Genomic DNA, 19014 nt, shown 5'->3' with positions numbered 1-19014 from the left:
CAGCCCAACTTCACTCTTGATGGGCACTTGACTGTGGTCACCCCGAGGTCTGCCATGGCCTTCAAGGCCCAGGCAGTCACCATTTTCCAAGGCCTAGTTCTGCTCGAAGCCCCTCAGTTGCAGGCAGGTGGCTCCTCCCTGCACGGTCCTCCCAGCCCCAATGCTGGGGGCTTTAGAGGGTGGCCCGTCCTTCCCCATGGGAGGGAAGCAGAGCCCGAACCATTCCCCCCACATCAGCCCATCTGGCAGTAATAGTTTCTGGACATTTTTCACTTTCCTTGCAGAGAAGGCGCACTCGTGTTGCAGGGGTGGTGGTTAGCCCCTCATTGCACCCGAATTTTCACTTGGTAGAAGATTTTGCCTTTGCCCCTGTGTTTAAATGCAAAGTGCTGTTAAAATGACTTCTAAAACAGGAGAGTTTAGCCTCCAAAGGAGTTTGCTTCTACCTCCAGGTAGAAAACTGGTACCTACTTTATATTTTATTGTTAGTTTTATTAAATTTTACAACATAAGTAATACATGTTCATGGTACAAAGTTGAAAAGGTACAAAAAATACACAGCTCATTCTCTTTCATGTGCCTTGTTCAGACACCCAGAGGGAACCAATAATATCAGTTTCATGTGTGCAAGCAGCTCTTAAAATTATCCAGTTTCATTTTTATTTTACTTTAGTTCATTAACTTGGTGTGCAGAGAGGTGCTGGAGATCAAACCTTGTGCATGCTAGGCAAGTGCTCTACCACTGAGCTAAGTCCCTGCCCAGCTTTAAAGGAATTCAAACGCCACTCTAATGGACTATTAGAATATGTTCTATTCTTAGATAAACTGAGGCACAATGTGCAAAAGAATCTGGCCTAGCTGGGAGTGGCAGTTTATGTCTATAATCCCAGCACCCAGGAGACTGAGGCAGGAGGATTGCCACAAGTTTGAGGCCAGCTTGGGCTAGATAGTGAGTTCAAGGCCAGCCTACACAATAAAGCAAGAGCCTGCCTCAAAAAAGAAAAAGCTTCAAGGCCTTCTGCAGAGTCCAGCTCTGCCCAGGGACTGTTATTATGTAATTGCTAGGATCGGCCCAGCCCTCTAAGTCACTTCTGACTCCACCCACACAAGCCAGCGGAGGCCCCTGGTCCGTCCAGTCTATCCCTGCAGCTCTCGAAGCCAGGCCCGGCCTGTCCACCCAGCTTCTGGGTGTGGCTTTCTCCACCCCTGCTTGTCTGTCAGGGCAGAGGCCACCACTGGGGCTCAGACCGGACAAGTGACCTGGCCCCACAGGCTGCCTCTCGGCCAGGCTGCTCATTCAGAGCTCTTGAAGCCTGACTTAAAAACAGCTCCCCATGCAGTGTCTCTGAGCCCCCTGGGGAGAAGGAGGTCTGTAGATACTGGTAATTGTGCCCTCTCCTCAATTACCCTGCTCTGGGCCAGGCACCCACCACCCAGTTTACAGGGACCGTCTCATTTCAGCTTCATGACCACCCCTGAGATAGCATCGCCATTCCCATTGGCAAGGGAAGAAGGAACCCAGGTCACACAGCAAAAGGGCTCGGTCAGGCCAGGAACCTCCACGCACTTCAGAGTGCAGCCACAGCCATGGGTTCCTGACCCAACCCTGCCAGCCTTCCCCGGAAGGAGCCCTGGGCTCATCAATGCCCTCCCTTCCTCTGCAGGAGACCTCTCCCTCCCCAGGCATATTTAAGCGCAGGCTGGCTGCAACCTGGTGGGCAAGGTTTCAGCTCACACAGCCATCATGGGTCCTGGTAGTGCTGTGTGGGAGGCACCATAGGGGAGCAGCTCGTGCTGAAGGAGCAGCCTGAGGTGAGCGTAGGGAGGATCTGGCCATCTTTAAGAGATGTGATCAATAGCCAAGAGTGGTGCCGCACGCCTGTAATCCCAGCACTCAGGAGGCTGAGGCAGGAGGATCACTGCGAGTTCGAGACCAGCCTGGGCTACATAGTGAGTTCCAGGTCAGTCTCACCTACATAGTCAGACCCTGTCTCAAAAAAACAAGGTGATTAAAAAATATGGTGAGTACCACGGCCAAGAGCCACCCAACAGGGCCAACCCATAACAGATGATGATGTGTCTGGTCCTCCTTGTTCTCTGGACCTGGGGCCACATGACTTCTGACTCTCAAAATTAAATTGACCCTGAAAAGTACATGATTTAAATTGATTAAAGACATCGAGGCAGCCACGACAGCACAACTACAGACACCCATGGAAGAGATCATCCAGAACTGCTTCAGAAAGTGGCAAGAGCAACGGGACAAGTGTGTTGGAAGCGAGGGGGTTAATGGCAATGTGTCTTTACTGCGATAATTTTCGATTTAAACGCACCGTATTTCTCCATCTTGCCTTTTCCTCCCTCCCTCCTCACATATTTATTCAGTGCTCCATGGCGATCACATGAGCACATTAGCTCTTGGGCAAGGTGAGAAGTGATCTCAGTGGTGCCAGGTAGAGATGGATGGTGCCAGGAAAGGAATGTGCTGTGTGTGGGGCTGGGAGGACCCTGTCCTTCACCATCCGGCCTCACACCTCGGCCGAGTGACCTTGGGCAGGACACTTGGCTTCTCCGAACCTCCCTCCTTTTCTCATGGGGTAATGGAGCGGGAGGGGGGAAGGATCCGGGCTCCCCACCGAGCTGGCAGGATAAAGGGGCTTTCTGAGGAAGAGAGAGTGACAGATGGTGGGGGAAGGATTAATGCTGGAGCATTGATCACGGGTGGGCTGGGATCCAAGACAGCTCTGGGGACATGTGGGGTTTGGGTCCAGCCTTAAGGGCTGCGTGGGATTTGGGCAGCAGCCACCTCCCTCTGGGGACTGCCTCCCAATGCCTGGAACTCCACACAGGGATGCGCTGTCAGCTTTGAACTTTTCCAAAGCAGTGACTGTTGTTTTCATAATGCCAAGTATGCAAAGCTTAAGTACAATGGATAAGAGGGGAAGAATGCTATGTATCACCCCAGCCGCGCCCCAGATGTCACTGGCTGGCTGTGTGCTCCATTTGATTGTAGACTTCTCCCAGGCACATACACTGTGTGTGTGTGTGTGTGTGTGTGTGTGTGTGTGTGCGCGCGTGTGTGTACAGAAAGTTTTAGGCACATGGGGAAAATGCACTGTTTGGATTAAATTTAGGCCAAGGCTATAAAGAAGCTGCCTGTCCTGTATAAGAGGACGGGTGAGTGACTGTCACACCATGATCTTTAAAACTTCATGTAGCCCAGTAGTCAAAGGGGAACCAGTCTCAATGAGGACATTCATCTCTAAAAGAGTGGTTTTCAAACTTCTGGACCAAAACCTCAGACACAGAGCAAAAGTCATATGAAACCCATATTTATCCTTATTACACACAAGGCATTGGTCGTTTCTATTCTGCACAATATTGTTCTATTTAAAAAAAAAAAAAAGTGTGCCTGACCTACCAAAGTGGTGGCACTCCAAGCTGGAAAATCTCTCTCCAGCAGCATCGGCCCTGGTTGGTGGGCGGCAGAACCACCTGCGGGAGCTGCTTGCCGGGGTGGCCCCAGGATTTGCATTTCCACCAAGTTCCCAGCTGTCACCCTGCTGTTGGCCTGGGGACCCCACTTTGGGATAGGCCATCCCGGCACCTTCTTCCCTGGCACAGCCCCTGGTGGGCACAGAGAAAGGTGGCACTCTGAGAGTTCCCAAGATGCCAGCCATGCTCCCTCTGTGAGGTCTTTAACACTGGGCTCCTAAAGTCCAGCTCGTCAGGCGCTGAATACAGCAAAGGCCTGCGAAGCAAACAGAGATTGACCTGTCCCAAACCCCACACTCACAGAACATAACCTCCCAGCCTTCTCAGAAGCACCACTCTTGTAAAGGCGATGAAAGCCAGCCACCCTGACCCCACGGATTGCACCTTTTTCTCTCTAGGGGAAGGTAGGTCACGCATAACTGCCCCATGGGGCCCTCTGACCCCACTGGCCTGCTTGGGTAGGGTCTGGTTGCTCCCGGAGCACTGCATCGGCCCCTCAGCCAGGACTCGGCCCCCTCCCCTAATCGTCCAGGGCCTTGGGCCCCAGCCCCTCCTTGACACACAGCCCTGCTGCAGCCGCAGGCGGCCCAGGAGAGTGCAAAGTAGGCACAGAGCCGCTCTGTTCCAGCAACAATGGCCCGTTGATGACGGGACTCTGCCCAGCCCGGCCCCTGACTGGACTCTGGGGCCGACTCCAGCCCCCGAGGCAGTCGTTTCTGGGTGTGAGGTTGACTCGGACACCTCGGCCCGTCTGCCCACAGAACCTCATTCTTGGGGCTGTGGTGTAGCAGTGAACAACCCCGTCCCCTTCCCCCATCCCAATCCCAGGGGCCTTGTGGGCCCCAGGAGTGATTCAGATCTGCCCGCTCCAACAAGCACGTATTGAACAGCTCCTGGGATGAGGTTGGTTCCAGGGAGCTGTGAGGAACAATAACTGCTAACATGAATTCAGTGCTTTTCACACATACACACCCCCAGCTGCCTGGCAGTCATCAGGGACTTACAAAATTTCCTGTGCACAGAACCCTCTTTCTCAAAATCCTAGGTGACCTTAGGCACTGATATAATTTTTAAATTGTCAAGGTACTTCTCATAGGGCCAGCTGGTCTCCTTTTTCCCCCTTCCCTCCCTCCCTCCCTCCTTTCCTTCCTTCCTTTCCTCTTTCCTTTCTCTTTTGAGACAGGATCTTGCTATGTATTCCAGGATGCCTTTGAACTCACTATGTACCCCAGGCCTCAAACTTACAGCGATCCTCCTGCCTCGGCCTCCTGAGTGCTGGGATTACAGGCATGCACCACCACACCTGGCATCCCTGGCCTCCTGTCAGACACTGTGCTAAGTAAGCTTTTAATTTATGGTGTCCCGTTCAATGGGGCAGGTGTTACGGGAGGTTGAAGATGTGCATATTGAATCCCCATCACCAAATATGTGGCTGTGGAGAGGGGTGCCTCCTCTTATGTGATAGAATGACTTTGCAGATGCAATTAAATTACAGGTTTTCAGAAGGGAGACCATCCCGGAATTCCTGGGTGTGGGTCCTTGTCAGAGGGAGGGAAGAAGAAGGAGATTTGACCGAGACAGACAAGGCAGCCATTGCTGGCCTTGGAGACGGAGGAGCGCTGGGACCACGGCAAACAGGCGGCCTGCGGGAGCTGGGGGTTCCAGTCCCAGGCTGTCCTGTTCCATCTGTGGATTCACTGGTAATGGAAGCGTCTGTAGGGAAGGGAGGGGAGACCGGCTGGAAAGATGACGTGGGTCAGGTGGTGCCAGTGGAGAAGTTGGCTTCTTAGGGGAGTGGGAGCCTCGTTTTCTTTCTCCTACCAGAGGATGGGGCTTCCTCCAAACTTCCTGTTTCCTCATTGAATTTCTCCTCAAAAAGCCCTGAATCTTACCTGGGCTCCGGGCCCAGGATGGAGGCAGCCCCTGGTCTACACAAAGCAAGACTCAACTGGTTCAAGGCCATTTCTGCTCCATCTTATTGCCCCCGTAGAGGTCCATTTTGGCATTTTTCAGAAATCTTTGAAACCCTGCCTACCGCCATGGGAGCCAGTTTTTGTGTTTTCTTTTTTCTTTCTCCCCTTTATTATTCTATTTTATTGCTGTTTGTTCTTGCTGTTATCAACTACACGTTTTATTTAGAGTTGTTTTCCTTTTGTCTTAGTCCATTTTCTGTTGCTAATTATACAGTATCACGGACTGGGTAAGTCATAAAGAGAGATTTGTTCTGGCTCGTGGTTCTGGTAGGAGGCTGAAAGGCTCCTCGGCAATGGTGCCCCTGCCGGCAGAGTCTGAGAAGGCACAGGACCTCGCCTGGCATCAGACTTAACCAAGCCTCCCCCAGGTAGCCCTCTGGGGATGACGGAGGCCCAGCCGCCATGCAGGAAGGCAGAGTGCTGCTGGCCTGTAAGCCACCACAATTACATCTCCCGGAGGGGACAAAACATCAGCATGCCCTTCAAGGGGAACGAGCCATAGTCAACAAGAGCACCCCTGGAGCCCCTCTCTGTCCTAGGTCCAGCTGGGAGCTCTCCCCACACTCCATCACCTCATCTCCTGGGCTGCTCTGCCCGGGGATGGCAGCTCAGACTTGGTCGGGGACCATGGTGGAATCTGGTGTGTCTGCCCCTTGGGGCTGTGTAGTGTCCCTCACCTGCCTCCCCACCCCATGGGGTCAGGCTGTCTCCCCTTTAGTTAACAACACACACACACACACACACACACACACACACACACACACACACACACAATCCCCAGCCCACCCCGGGCTAGGGATTGAACCCCAGGGCCTTCTGCAGTCTATAAACAGGTGCTTTACAACTGAGCCACACCCTTAGCCCCTTAATTACTATTTTAAAATTTTGCGATAATAGCACACTCACATGCAGTTTTAAGAAATAATAAATGGGGACCAGAAATTTAGCTCAGTGGTGCCACACCTGCCTGGCAAGTGCAAGGTGCTGAGTTCGATTCCAGCTACCAAAAAAAGAAAGAAAGAATAAATGGGAGCTGGGTGTGATGGTGCACGCCTAAAATCCCAGCACTCAGGAGGCTGAGCCAGGAGGGTCACTGAGAGTTTGAGACCAGCCTCGCTGAGCTACACTGCAAAGTCAAAGCCAGCCTGAACTACATGCCTCAAAAAGCAAAACAACAACAGCAAACAACAAAAAAGAAATAATTTGTGGGACCCGAGTGTGGTGCTACATACCTGTAGTCCCAACACTTCGTGGGGTGGGGGTGAGGCTGAGGCAGGAGGATCCTAAGTCCAAACCCACCCTGGGCAACTCAGCAAGACCCTGTCTCAAAAATAAAACACAAAAAAAATGTAACGTCTTGAGATGTATCTCAGTATGAAGGCCCTGGAATCCTGAAGTCCCCAGTACTGCAAAATAATAATGGCTGCGGGGTGTAGCTCAGGGGTAGAGCACTTGCCTAGCACACATGAAGCCCTGGGCTTGATCTTCAGCAATAGAAATAAAAAATGGAAAAGAAATACATGAACCTATTACACGGTCTGGTAACATCTTACTCTAGGCTAACGTTGCAACCAGGATGCTGACCTTGGTACAGTGGAGACGGCTTCGTGGCTGTCAGGACCTGTGGCATTGCCCTTCAGTAGCTATGCTGGCTGGGCTCCAGCCTCCAGCCCCTACTGCTCAGCTCCTGACAGTACTGAGCTGTCCGTAGTCGTATCCAGCTGCCATTTCAAGAGTGCTCCACACACGGAACCGTGCAGAATGTAACCCTTCCCACTTGTGCCCTCTGCCCAACTCTCTCAAAATGCACCCAAGTTGTGTGTATCAGTGGTTATGCGTGCTGAGGCGCCTTTCTTATTCTGGAGGAGAAATCCATGCTATAGGGGAGCTGCTTTTATTTTGACTGATTGATACACTGGTACCAGGGATTCATCCCAGGGCCTTGTCACCGAACAACAACCCCAGCCCTTTCTAATTTGTTTTTAAATTTTGAGACAAGTCTCTCTAAGTCACTAAATTACCAAATTAATTACTAAATTATCAAATGTTTGATCTTCCTGCCTCAGCCTCGCAGAATGCTAGAATCACAGGCACTTTCTGCCACACCCGGCTGGGAGCTGGTTCTAAGTGGATACTCACATTCGGTCCTGCGAGCTCCCCAACACGCATACCCCAAGTGAGGCAGGGAACACAGACCCATTTCCTGGTGCCCGGGTCTGTCAGCAGGAGGGCAGCGTCTTCCTGCCCGCAGCCAGTGTGCTGAGGAGCCAGTGTGTGGATAGGCAGCAGCTCCTGCCATCTCCAAGACCCCTGGGGTAGTGAAGTTGGTTGCTTCCAAATACCAACATCCCCTGTCTAGAGCTGGAGCTCTTAGACGGCTGACCACCCAGACCTCTGTCTCCACCCTCAGGCTGCCTCTCTCTCCAAGGCTGGGGTGTGGGTGACTCCTTTGTGGTCCTGAGTCAGCTCAGACAGCAGCAGCAGGCGTTTGTGGCTGAGACCCCTGTGCCCCACAGACACGAGCCGGGATGGTAGATGGGGCTCACTGATGGGAAAGAGAAGCCCTGGGCCGGGGCTCCTCTTTATGTCACAGGAACAAACCCCTTCCTGCTGTCAATGGGGCCATGAAACGGGGCTTGAAGCTGGGCATGATGGTGCACACCTGTTACCCCAGTACTCAGGAGGCTGAGGCAGGAGTATTGCCTCAAGTTCAAGAGCAGCTTGGCTACATAGTAAGACTTTCAAAACACCTAAATAAATAAAATAAATAAATGGGGCTTTAGGAAGCTGTGGGCTGCCAGACTTTCCTAAAAGGTTCATATTGTTTCCTCTGAGACAGGAAACACTCAGAAGCAGGGTGGGAAAAAGATAGGGAGCAAAAGCAATGCTCCGCTCTGTCTGACCCTCGCTTGAACGTTGCCAAGGAGAAGAAAAGCTCAGTTTCCGTAGGAAGGTCGGCGAGTAGAGTAGAGCAGGGACTGGGGATCCTGGGCTCATGTGCTGAGCGTTCTGTACCCAGCCACTTTGGATGTCCCGTCATGGACCTTGTACCCACACTGAGGGCCACGGTCCCCTCCAGCCCTGGCTCACACGTGCTTCTCCCAAGAGTGCTCATATAGGAACAAGCGTACATTTACCACAATCACACATTTCTGGTTGAAGGGCTACTAATTAATACAACTTACAGAGGGTCACAAATGAGCTCAGAATTTTGCAGTAATGAGCATGACCAAAACAGAAACAGTAAGGCACTCAAGGGATACAGGGTTGCAGGGAGCACTCTAGGGCTCCAAGATTCCCAGCCTCCCTTAGCAGGCTCCTCCTGAAGCACCAGTAGCAAATTCATTGGCACATGGGCTGCTCCCTCCCTTCTCCCACACACACACACACACGGCAGACATCGCTAATCAACCACCCTATTCTTTCCCATGGAAAACAAGCTTGACCTCAGAATGGTTCTCATCATAGCGTGCCAAGCTGCCAACACCAGCCTGTTGGTTTTTGCTCAGGGTGTGAAACTATTTACTGTCCTCTGGCTAACAGCATCCTGTAGTTCAAGATGCCAGAAACCTGGTCCATTCGCCTTCTAAAAGGTAATAAACATGATAACAATTCAAACAATAGGACTGGGTGTTGTGGTGCAAGCCTGTGGTTCCCGCACTTGACAGGCCGAGGCGGGAGGATTGCCATGAGTTTGAGGCCAGCCTGGATTACATAGTGAGTTCGAGCCCAGCCTGAGCTATAGAGCCTGAGCGAGACTCTATCTCAGAAACAAAACAACAGCAGCAAAAACAAAATCAAATAACAGAAGATGGTATAAGTTAAAATAAGTCCCAGTTCTTGACCTCATCCCCTAGCTTCCTCAGTGACTTGCCAGTTTCTGGTTTCTGTCTCTAGAGATACCCCAAGTATGTGGCAATATTTGTGTCTGTACCATTTTTCCTGCATTTGGTGGCACACCACAAATGCCTCTGCCTTGGGTTTTATCGCTTATATCTTGACTGGCATTTCCTATCAGCCTGTACAGACCTGCCCTTCTTTTTAATCATGAGAAAACTCACTGATAGATGTACCTGCATGCATCCATTTATCTAACGGTCTGTTTTCCCCAGTTAACGTGCATCAGGGTCATGGTCAGCCTTTTGTGGTTACGAAGGGTTCACTGCTGTGTGTGCTCCTGTTGTTACCTGTGCCAATGTCCCTGCAAGATTAATTCCTAGAGTTAGCACTGCTGGGGCAAAGTATGTTCTCATCTAGGGGGCTGCTATAACAAAATACCAGAGACTGGGAAATTTATAAATGACAGGAACTTTCTATGCATTATTCTAGAGGTTGGAAAGTCCAAAGTTCAAGTCGCTGGCAGATTCAGTGCCTAATCCACTTCCAAGATGGCACCTTCTTGCTGTGTTCTCTCCGAGTAGAGTGAGTGAAAGAGCTGCCATGAATCCTTTGTATACAACCTTACACTTCCCAAAGGCCCTACTTCTTCTTCTTTTTCTTTTTCCTTTTTTTTTTTTTTTTTTTTTTTTTTTTTTTTTTTTTTTTTGGTTTTTTGAGACAGGGTCTCACTATGTAGTTGAGACTGACCTGGAATTCACCATGTAGCCCAGGCTGGTCTCAAACTCACAGCGATCTTCCTGCCTCAGCCTCCCGAGTGCTGGGATTACAGGTGTGTGCGCCACCATGCCCGGCAGGCCCTACTTCTTAATAGCAGTATATTAAGGGTTAGATTTCAAAGTAACAATTTTGGAGGGACATATTCAAACTGTAGCAAAGAATATGCACATCGTAAATTGATGTTTCAAAAAGGAGACCTTCAGGAGCATGATGGGAGAATCTTATGTATTAGTCAGGACAGGACAGGTTTTGCTGCAGAGATGATTGGACCTAAATCTCAGTGGCTGAACCCAGCAATAGCTTTTTGCTCTTTCGGCACGGAATCTGCACCACGGAATCTGCAGCACAGAATCTGCAGCAGATTGGGTGGCCGTTCGAGCAGCACCAATGGGTCCTGCTACTTCCACCTAGAACTGAGCCAACTGGGACACACAGCAAGCCAGGGAAGACAGCCCCTGAGGAGCGTGTGGAATCACTTTAGGGGCCAGGCCTTGAGGTGGCTCCTGTCACTCGTACCTCCAGCCTTGGCCAGAGTGCCCCAGAACTTCGCCACATGCGTCGTCTCAGATGCTCTGTTCTTTGCCAGTGGGATACGAGGAAAACGTGGCCTGGCAGGGTTCCGATTTGCACACCTGCGCTTCCTTTGGCCTTTGCTTTTCACCTTTTCTGGCTGTGACACCCACCGCAGTCCACGTTCACACTCGGGCACACCCCAGTGGCCTCGCCCAGATTTTACCTAAACCAAAAACCTTTTGCAGGGAACATCTCAGACTTTTCTTTTGGCTGATATTCATAAAAACGCACCAAGGCCTGTGAGTAATAATATAAAATTAGCCGTGTCAAGATCTCTGCCAGCTGTGGTGTGGAATGGATTGGCCGCAGTTTTCTCTGTAGTTTCCCAGATTGCTGTAAACCCAGCTCCTCTTCTCGTTTGTGAAATCTCGAGCTAAGCCATGGACAGAGGAGGATGAGAGAGAAGGAGATCATTGGGTTCATTGCTGTCCTTTTCAAAAAGCAAAATGTGTGCAGACTTTGATACTTTAACTATTTTTAAGTTCACAATATGCTCCATGATGTTTGTTCAGTAAAGTGATTTATGGGCCAAGAGGCTTGAAGGCTGGAGATACAAGGCCTCTGTGCTTGAATGGAAGGTTTATGTAAGGAAGGGAGAGCACAGTAGGAATTTGGGCTGGTGTTGTGGTGTGATGTCACATGGTAGGATGCTGAAATGACACACGGTGAGGAATCTGATAGCCAAAGAACACCCTCTGCAGTTGGAAAGGAAAATAGCTTTTGTCTCCTACACCAGTACCAATGGATTGGATCTGCACTGAGAGGGTATATACAGTTCATCCAGTCCCAGCTGGAAAAAGAAGGCGGTGATTGATTAGTGATGTCTACCATGGGCACAGGATACTGAGCAGTGGGATGTGTGCCTTGTTTCTGCAGTCCCTATGCGGAAAGAAAGGCCCTGAGTGGGATGAACCATGCATAGTGGGGATAAAGTTGACCAAGGGCACCACTAATTTGGGAGGCAGGAAAGCCAGGTTATAGTTTGGATTTTGTCACCACCCAGTTTAAATTTGGGCCAAGCACCTTTTGGAGTCTACCTTTCTATAATGAAAAGTAGGAAGGGTATATTTGAAAAACTCCAAGCCTTTCCCAGTCCTGACATTCTGCAATGTTAGGAAAAGAACTGTGTTTTCTCGTGATTAACGAGGTAGGGTACAGGCCAGATTTTGCCTGAACCTCTCAGAAAGAAACTTTCATATGCGCATAGCAGAGGGAAAATAAAGGTTGAATGTACCTAATCTGAAATCTGAAATCTGAAACACTCCCAAATGCGAAACTTTCAACACCAATGTGACACTACACATGGAAAATTCCACATTATGAAAGTTTGTTTCACTCACAAAATTACTAAAAATCACCTTTAGGCTGTATTTGCATATGATGTATATGAAAGAGAAATAAATTTCATATTTGACTTGGGTGCCACCCCCAAGACATCTCATGCAAACATTCCCAAATCCGAGATAACCCAGGCCTTTTCCACAAGGGGTATTCAACCTGGTGCAACAAAACTGGAAAGCCAGGCTGCTTTGTGAGCAGTTCGGGCCTGAGGCCTGGCTGTAGCATTTCTGGGCCTCCAGCTGCCTTGGGTCACAGGGGCTACAGTTGTAGGACAGGGAAAGACAGAGAGTTTGTCTCCACATAAAGTGTGGGACAGGATGAGATGCCCAGGGCCAGATGCCGTCTGGAATGCGACCCTATGGTGGTTCTGCCTGAGGAATAGCTGGTGGTCAGGTTGGGCTACACCATTGCCCTCATTTTGGTATTTCGGGGGGCACTCAGACCCCCCATTCCAACACTTAGCACCAGTGTGCAGGCCACCAAATCAGGGCCACAGCAAAAGCCTGGACCGCTTTGTGTACCTTAGGCTCAAGTGAGGCATCTCCCAGGTGAAGCTTCACTGAATTCCTCAGGATCGCTGTGTACAGATGGGGCTGTCACAGCACACATCTCACAGATGAGAAAACTGCCCTCGGAGAGGTTCAAGGTCACAGGGCCTCAGAGACCCTAGGTGAAAGCAAGAAAACCCAGAGCACCGCTAGCTCAGGAGAGAAGCTCTGTTAAGGTCGTCACTGCTCACCCAGGCTCCTTCTGTGTGCTCGCGTGTGCATGTGTCTCATTTTGTTGTTTGTTTGTCTGTTTTGAGACAGGGTTTCACTATGTAGTCCAGGCTGGCCTTGAACCTGCTATGTGCTGAGGGTGCCTTGAGCTTCTGACGATCCTCCTGCTTCAGGCTCCCAAGAGCTGGGATTACAGGAGTGCGCCAGCACACCCGGCTGTGTGTGCATGTGTGTGCTTGCACACATCTTAAGGAGCTGGCCTGCAACAGTAGCTACTAGTGTGTCCTGGCTTTTTGGTGCAGTGTTCTGGGCGAGGCACTGTCTGTCCACATTCTGTCCTAGGGGAAATTAGCCAAGTTCCTCATACGTGCCCAGGAGAGAAGACCAACCTGTGAGAGAAGCAGCTGTCCCTCAGGACAGTGTGAGTCCATTCATTTGCCTCACAGATATTTACAGAGCCCTGACATGAGCCAGGCACTGTGCCAGGCCCTGTGGAGGCAGCAGAGGACGGGCCTGCTGTCCAAGGCAAAAACCAGGGCCCCCCAGAGTCCTCTGTGCCCCTTACCTCCTGCCCATGGGTGGTGGTGTTCATTCATTTCATTGTGGCAAAAGCACATACAGTTTACCATTCTCAGCGCGTAATTCAGTGACATTAAATACATTGGCATAGTTTCACAGCCATCACCACTTTCATCCCCAGAGCTCCTTTCAGCTTGCAGAACTGAAACCCATTGAACAGGCAATCCTACTAGCTGGGACTGCAAGCTCACAGTGCATCCATTCCTTTTTCTGTAGTGCTTCCTAAATAATCTTACTTCCTCTTTTGAAATTTCAGATTGTTTTAAAGGTTATTATAGAGCCACAGTGTGTGTGTCATCAAAAATTGAAAAACATAAACAGTATAAAGTAAAGCCGGGCAAGGTGGCACACGCCTGTGATCCCAGCCCTCGGGAGGCTGAGGCAGGAGGATCGCTGTGAGTTCGAAACCAGCCTGGGCTACACAGTGAGTTCCAGGTCAGTCTCAACTACATAGTGAGACCCTGTCTCAAAACACAAACAAACAAAAAAGTAAAAAGCACTGTCACTTCCTGCAGCTCTGCATTAGCCCAACCCTCTGCTTGCTCTTTGTACATTGACTTTTCAGGGCTGGGTGCCCATCCTTGCCTGTGAATCTTGGTGTCCAGACCCCTGCCCCGGTGCCCACCATGTGGGGAGGGGTATCATGAGCACCGGCTTCACCCCAGCCCATGCTGGGCAAGGGCAGGAAGTGGGGCTTACACTTGAAGGTTAAAGGCACCAGAAGTGCCTTCGCAGACAGGGAGGCTGGGCTGTCTCCTGGGTCCCTGTGGAAAGTGACCACATCCACAGTGGGTAGAGAAAGAGTATGCTCCCCACATCCTCCTGTCACCAGATGGGGTCCAAGGTGGTCCCACTAAAGAGAAGATGGGTTTAAAAACTCAACTCAGGTTTTAGTGTTGTTGTTTGGGATTTGTTTTGGGTTTTTGTTTCATTTTGGTTTGGGATTTTTTTGAGGCAGGGTCTTGTTAATGTAGTTCAGGCTGGCCTTGAACTCACTATGTAGCCCAGGCTGGCCTCAAGCTCACAGAGATCCTCCTGTCTCAGCCTCTGAGTGTGGGAATTATAGGTGTGCACCACTACACCCAGCTTTCTGGACAGGTTCGTGACTCCTATCCTGGAAAAGAATTTTAGGACCTGTCAGTGAGAGGCAGATTCGTTAGGCTGCATTAGAGAAACACTCTCAAAGGGAAACAGTGTGGGTGCTTGAGGGCTGAGGTACAATGTGGTCCAAGACTGGGGTCTTTTGTGTGCTCTAGGCCATGCTAGAAAGCTCATTCTTTGAGTTATTTATTATTTACTGAGAGTCTGTTTCCTTAAAGTCAGGTTGCCCACTAGTGGGCTAAAGCAAAAGTCCTCTATCAACTTGGCTAAAATACGAACTGTCAATATGAGTTTGAAGTTTAGAGATTATGTACAAATTAGTCGTACTTTTTTTTTTTTAAAGGAAACCTTTGATGTAACTTCCTGGATGTATGGTATCTTTAAGACACTTGGGGATTTAGGAGAGAGCAGTCAGAAGGAAAACGGGCCGGGGAGTAAAGGGATGGGTAAAATCGGGTCACTTAGGTCTGTCTGAGCCATAGTGTTTTCAAAGTGGCAGCCTCCTGTCTCCTCTCTACTCCTCTCTCTTCTACCCTGCCCACCTCCCCCAGGCATAGAAGGTCAGGGCCGGACCCCACCCGAACCAGGTTGGCTCCCAGCCCCACCGTCTACCTGGGCTTCTGGCCGATCAGAAACACAGCCAGCCACTGACACACAGGTGACAGACCTCCACCTTTGGCTGCTGCTACTGTCTGGCTGAGGTTGGACATAAGGGAGGGGGTGAGGTACTAGGGATTGAACCCAGGGCCTTTGCACTGAGCTATATCCCTGGCCCTTTTAGGTTTTTTGTTTGTTTGTTTGTTTGGGAGAGAGTCTTGCTAAGTTGCCCAGGTTGAGCTCAAACTTGCAATCTTCCTGTCTCAGCTTCCTAGAATGCTGGGATTATAAGTGTGTGCCATCAGCCCCAGCTGCGATGGACTCATTCTTGGGAAGAGAAGTTGGAGCCCTGGAACTCCGATGCTAGGGTACCTTAGCAACAGCCGGGCTTCCTTCCCTTCTTTATTCCTTCATTCCTTCCCTCTTCCCCTACCTGGGCCGCTCCATGGCCTCTGGGAATTTATTCTACCAGAATTAAGCTTGCGATGGGGGTGTGGCCTTCCCACACCATTTCTGGATATCCCTGCCAGACAGTGCCTCTCCTGGACAGGCAACCAGCTGCTCTTGCTCCCTGCCCTACCCTGCCAAGGACCTGGGATGTCCCTGCCTGCTTTCCATCCCCTCTCTGGGGATGCAGGGACCTCTCACAGAGCCCCCTCCCAGGTGCTGGGAGGCATGCACCACCACACCCAGCTTTCTGGGCAGGGACACCCTGGGGCCCCTCCTGGCCCCCATAGACAGACTCAGAGCACTCTGGTGAAGGCATGGGCTTCTCTCTTGGAGCCGCCTTTCCGCCAGCTCTTGCAGCCCCTCCTCCTGCCTGCCCAGGAAAGGCTGTGAATTGGGCCTGCTGAGTCCCCGTCTCCTCTGCTCTCTTGGCCCCAGCCAGAGAGGGGAGTGGAGTTTTGCAGCCTGATGCAAAACCTGGCAAGGCCCAGCTCTTATCAAAGCTCCCCCCAGCCCCCTTCCTGCTGTGTGGCTCACCCACCTTCCCTAGGGGCAGCAGAACTGGGCAGCCATCCATGTAGGGGCCCTGCTGGTCGGGCCTGGCTGGAGGCCGTGTGAGGGGAAAGCCTGCACTATCGCCTATGGAGGCGGCCCTTTGCCAAGTCCTGAAGGAGGCCAGCAGAAGGACCCCGAGGGGAAGCAGGGAGGGAAGGGGTGCCTGCTTCCAGTAGCTTGCGGGCCTGAGCCTTCCTCCTTCCCTAGCCTTCTGTGTCACCCTGAACTGTTCCCTCTCCTGCATTAGCACACAGCTGCGAGGGGCTGGCGCTAAGGGCCTGGGAGTTGATAGGAGAGACTGTGGAGAGTTCTGCCCATAGCACACATCCCGCTTGTGGGCTTCCTGCTCGATGCTCCCAGCATAGGTTCTGGGCACACACTGTAGTGTGCACGTGTAGTATGTGGCCGAGCACAAGTTCTCAGTGTGTGCACATGGGCCGCACACCCATGCAGCGGCTGTGGTCTCTTCTTCCTTTTCCTTTCTCTTCATCCTGTCTCTCTCTCTGTCTCTCTCTCTGTCTCTCTCTCTGTCTCTCTCTGTCTCTCTCTCTCTCTCTCTCTCTCTCTCTCTCACTTTATCTTGTTATTTTGGGGGGGCAGGGTTGGTTTTTTGAATCAGGCTCTAGTCTCATTATGTACCACAGGGTGGCTTTTGAGCTCACTCTAGCCCAGGCTGGCTCTGCCTCAGCCTCCTGAGTGCTGGGATCACAGGCGTGCACTACCACACCTGGCCCTCTTCATATTTTCCACCAACCTGGAGTGATTAAACATCACGCATTGGGCTAAATGCCTTGGGAAAGTCATTCATTCATTCACTCACTGGACAAGTAACCACAGAGTAGCTGCTGTGTGTGGAGCGCCATGGGCACACAAAGGTGAAGGGACTTTCCCATGGATGAGAGGCACTGTCCATCCAGGGGGCTGGGGAAACGAACAGGATGCGGAGGGAAGTAGGGGTGGGGGTGGCATCGACATGCAGCTGGTGGTCAGGAGGGACTGGAGCTGAGAGGCCCTGGAGAGGAGAGTAGGGTGGGCTGGGTGGGGCTGCCATCGCCTGGGGAGAGCGTTCAGTGGAGGACAAGTGTGGGGCCCACGTGGGGTCCCAAAGAGGAGGTGGAGGCCAGCGGTGGTGGCCGTGAAGCAGCCACCCAGCACTGGGGGCCATTGCTGCAGAGCAGGCACAAGCCAGATGGAGAGAGAGGGCCAGAGGCTGGGGCAGAGGGGAGAGAGGAGGACGATGCCTTTGAGAGCCATGTGGTGGCCAGTGAGGACATGTCCCAGCCCATCCTTGGGTGCTGGGGGCAGGACCAGGCACTGCTCCCTAAAGTGACGACAGCATGTGCCAGGGCCTGGTGTGCACGGTGGCTCCTGCGCCTGCCTCTGCTGTTCGCTCCTGGCCTGCAGAGCTGGGCCAGAGCTACCACGCACATGGTGCCCTGCAGCATGGCCTCCGTTGGCACAGCAGGAAGGGAGGAGGTAGAGACAGCAGGCCAGGCAGGCAGGGCTCCCTCTGCTCCGGGACCTGAGGGTGATGGACATGTGTTCCTCCGGTGTCACAGATGTCACAGTGGGCTCCTTGCACAGCCTCTGGTGGGGGAGGTTCTGGCAGGGTCTTTGCCAAGTGATCCAGCCTGGGCCCTGTCCCCCTCCCTCATGACCCTGTGGCCTCGTGGCATCTGTGTTCTTCTCCCACTTCCGGACTTGGGGACCTGCCACATCCCTCTGGAGTCTGAAGACCCCCTCTCCTGCCTGCCACCTGCCTCTTGGGCTCTGAAGCAAAACAGAAGCACCCTGCCTGGGACAGATCCCAGCCAACAGCCCGCCTTGTTTTGTGCCAGCCAGTTTTCAGCCTCTATGCTTCCTTTCAGGGAAATGTGGGGAAATGATCTTAGGAGCACTGTACTGTTCTGGGGTGAGGAGGCTGGGACAGCAACTCAAAAATAGAAAGTGTCCGGAAAGGACGGGAAGAAAGGTTGTCATCAAGGCAACCCAAGTCTTCAACCTCAAAGTTATTAGAAGGGAGAAGGCAGCTGGGCCACACCCCCTCCCCACCCTGCACAGGCTTGCTCTCTCTCTATTTAACCAAAACTTCACGTGCAGCACATATGTTCCTTGCAGCAACTTTATGTGGTAGGGGCTGCCCTTTTCGTGCTACAGGGAAGAAACCGAGGACCAGAGAGGTTAAGATAGTTACATAGGGTTGTACATTATGGCAGGGACTCAGGAAGGACTAGAATCCTGGACTTCTGACGCCAGTGCCTTTGATTTCCCACACATCATCAGTCACTGGCGACCCTCACCCAGGAGCTGGGAGGGCAGAACGCCAGGGTCTTAGCACCTCACACCCTGGGGATTGCTAAGTCTCACCCTCGGAATGAGACAGGCCAAAAGGGGTGCACGGGGAATGGGGCCCATCGGGCCTTTCACACTCAGACCCAAGTAGGGCAGGTGCCACTCTTGGTGTGGGAAAAGGAATGGACAAACCACCAGCTGGAAAGCTCCCACCCGTGTGCTATAAGGCTCCCTGGGCACCAAGAGGCTTGAAAGACCCAGGCTCCAGGGGGTCAGCTGCTTGCTGCTGGAGGAAGCTCAGGCAGGTGCCTTAGCCTCTCCCAACCTCAATCTCCTTGTCTGTGAAATGGGTCCACTGCTACCCCTAGGGCTTTAGCATGGCACCACTCAGTAAATGCCAGCACTGGTCTCACATCCAGACTGCATGTCCTACAAGGGCACTGACCATGCCTGCTCATTCTCTGCTACATCCTAGTGCCTAGGCCAGAGGCTCTCAAAAAACACTTGTGTGACACATGCACGGCAAAAGGCCCAGGAGGTGAGAAGTGGGCCCTTCTGTTCTGCTTCATGCCGGCCTGTGGGCTTTATGTGGTAGGGACTGGGCCTCGTCCTTTCTGGGCTCCTCTGTCTCTACGCACACTCAGGAAGCTCCTCTAGCTCTGGGGAGGCCACTTAATAAACCATTGCATGGATGCCCACTTTTTTTTTTTTTTTTTTTTTTTTTT

Source organism: Fukomys damarensis, unplaced genomic scaffold (genome assembly GCF_012274545.1).
Source record: "Fukomys damarensis isolate Sample0158 unplaced genomic scaffold, DMR_v1.0_HiC HiC_scaffold_20, whole genome shotgun sequence".
NCBI lineage: Eukaryota > Metazoa > Chordata > Mammalia > Rodentia > Bathyergidae > Fukomys > Fukomys damarensis.
This window is presented reverse-complemented; position numbering follows the sequence as displayed.